This window comes from Pelophylax lessonae, assembly GCF_965119305.1.
Source record: "Pelophylax lessonae genome assembly, chromosome: 4".
Lineage (NCBI taxonomy): Eukaryota > Metazoa > Chordata > Amphibia > Anura > Ranidae > Pelophylax > Pelophylax lessonae.
Window position 1 is genome coordinate 539504736 of NC_138771.1, and position 3047 is coordinate 539507782.

Below are 3047 nucleotides of genomic sequence, written 5' to 3' on the forward strand. Positions count from 1 at the left end.
TGATGCAAAACGCAATTTGTTATTTAGTGTTGCCCTAGAAAAACTTTCTTTCCTGGCCAGCCCCACGTCAGCACACCTGGGTTTGCTCCTCCTGCGAACCCTCAGGACCACCCTTATCCTAGCTTATAAAAGAGGGCCCTCCCATTCCCTCTTGTTCTACTTTTTTTGGTCTCCAGGCCACCTGAAGCAAGCTACAAGTGAGAATGGATCCCCCCCTACCGAACCTTCCCACCCAGGTTTAGCCTCTCCTGGGATTGGTAGGTCCAGACTGATAGAGGTAAATCCTCTTAAAACCCTGGATGCCCTGAGTGCCGGGGCCACAGGCATGAATGGCTTAAAAAGCCTAAGAGTATGGTGGAGAGGCTGTGGTGTGCTCAGCTCGTTTCCCCTCACCTGTTTGCAGCTATTAGGGAAGCACCGGCCACTCTCCCTGGCTTATATATTCACTGGCAGTGATATCACAGGAGGTGGAGCTGTGGGCAGTGGGTGTAGCCTAGCAACCGCCCTGCATAAGAGGGGAAGCCACAATGGCAGCGATGCAGAGAGCCATTTCATTTTCTGTCCATGTGCAGGTCAGTGCAGAGAGATAACTAATTTCCGTATGGCTGTGTTTACTTCCTATGACTCACTCTCTCTCTCTCCTATCCTCATCTGCCTTGTAGTAGCTTTCTGCTGCCACCCGGTGGTTCCCAGACTTGACAGTTTCTTCCTTTCAAGCTCGTCTACTCTCTGCTGCCACCTGCTGGTGCTGTCTTTTCTATACAGGTAAGCAGTATCTTTTTATGAAAAAAAAAAAGAGATGGAGCTAGAAAAAAGTGTCTTTTTGTTTTTCTTATCTCTGTGTATTTAACATATTTCATCTAGATTTTATTAAGTTAGAGAAAGTTAGGGTGAGGGGAAACAGAGGAAATAGGCTTATCTTACGTTCCTCTTTTTTAGCATGAGCTCGCCACAGCCACAGAGGGCACGGAGATCGTCGGAAAGGTAGGAGGGGGCTACGAGGGACTAGACGGTGAAAAGAGTGCATACACCATATTTAAAGGGTGTTTGTCTTTTAGGAGCAAGAACCCTAAAAAGAAGCATTCGCATAAGGAAAAGACCCGCCAACGATCTGGTTCACCTCCACCTTAACCACACTCTAGCCAGGCGCCTCAATCTCCGAGCAGGTCGCACGCTAGTAAGTCTCCAGACATGGAGCCAAGGAGGTCTAAAGGTCGACCCGCAGAGGGCTTATGTTGGGCCTGTATGGCTCCTACTGCTCCTGGAAAACTCCTGTGTGCCGAGTGCATTAAAGATGTGGCAACAGACAAGGAGGCAGAGGCAAACAAGATTAAAGAATACATTCACGAAGCCGTGGCAGATAGCATACACCTGGTGGCTAGTACAAGTACGCCTAGAAGCAGGCCTAAAACAGGGAGTAACCCAGAGTACAGAAAGGGATCACCGCCAGTGCTGGAAATTTCTTCAGGAACCTCTTCGGAATCAGAAGATCTAGAGGAACATATGTTTGATTTTCAGTTCATAGAACCATATGTCACAGCGGTAAAGGAAGCCATAGAGTGGGAGCAAGACTCCCAGCCACCAGAAAAAGTAAGGAGATATTTCCCGACCCTGAAGAAGCAGGGAGCGGCTTTTCCTTTCATGACAGAAATACGAGAATTGTTGGAAGAAAAATGGGGGAAACCAGAGAAGAAAACGAACACCCAGAATCGTTTTTCTAAGTTATACCCTTTTAAGACCGTGGATGCCGAGTTTTGGGAATCTCCGCCGGGGGTAGACGCAGCCCTACAGCGTTTGGCAAGGCAGATGTCTCTTCCTTTAGAAGACTCCGCAACCTTCAGGGACCCAATGGATCTACGGGCGGATGCTGATCTGAAAAAGATCTACTCGGTTGCTGGTATGGCCTGCCGCCCGAGCATAGCATTGGCCTCCATCTCCAGAGCCTTTAAGGTATGGGTCACGAATGTGGAGACCGCACTTAACTCAGGAGTAGAGAGAGCCAGGATTGTTACAGCTTTGGAAGAATTAAATCTGACAGCAGCCTTCCTGGCGGAGGCCTCCATAGACTTCGTAAAGCTGTTAGGGAGGCTTATGGTGCACTCGGTGACTGGCTGCAGCACTGGGCGGCTGACAGTGCATCAAAACAGGCACTTTGCAATATTCCGTTTAACGGTAAGATACTTTTTGGAAAGACCTTAGAGGAAGCAACGGGACCTTAGAGGAAGCAACGGGACTCTTACCACAGAGAGCAAAGAAAGAGACAACCATCCTTCTGTCCAGAAGGACAGAATATGCAATATGCAAGGGGCCAATGGAGAGGAACGCAGAGCTCCTTTTTGAGGGGTGTAAAGTCACGAGCAGCGCAAACGGCGAAGAAGGCCGAGAAGTCTTTTTGACGGTGCATCCGTCCGACCCCTCCAGGTGGGAGCCAGGCTGACAGCCTTTTGGAGGGTATGGACGGACGAAGTCAAGGACCAATGGGTCCAAAGTACGATAAAGACGGGCTACAAGATAGTCTTTCGGCAAAAACCACCGAACATATTTGTCCAGACAAGATGGCCACAGGACCGAAAGAAGCAAGAATTTTTAATAGGATACGTAGAAGAATTGTGTCAGAAACAGGCAATCATACCAGTACCGCCACAACAGCAGGGAAGAGGCGTTTATTCCCCTATATTCTTGGTTCCCAAGGCATCGGGAGACCTCAGGCCAGTCCTGGACCTGAGATCGCTAAACCTATTCATCGAACCTCAGGGATTCAGGATGGAGTCCATATATAAGATTATATCAGTGATACAGCCAGACGATTGGATGATATCAATCGATCTCGCAGATGCATATCTGCACATTCCAATCAACAAACACCACCAGAGGTATCTGAGGTTCACTTTGGGAGAAGACCATTATCAATTCAGATGCTTGCCTTTCAGAATCAGCACGGCTCCCAGAGTCTTCTCCAAGGTTCTGTTAGCCACCATTGCAAACATTCGTCTAAAAAGGATAAGGATCTACCACTACTTGGACGACATTCTGGTGGTAGCCCAATC

At 48.5% G+C, this 3047-nt stretch overlaps 1 pseudogene across 1 annotated transcript; it reads left to right on the plus strand.

Moving 5' to 3' along the window:
- The first annotated feature begins 1191 nt into the window (after positions 1-1191).
- LOC309554661 lies at positions 1192-2656 on the plus strand (annotated as a pseudogene). Its single transcript has one exon. The product of its transcript is annotated as an uncharacterized misc_RNA (transcript).
- The last annotated feature ends 391 nt before the right edge of the window (positions 2657-3047 follow it).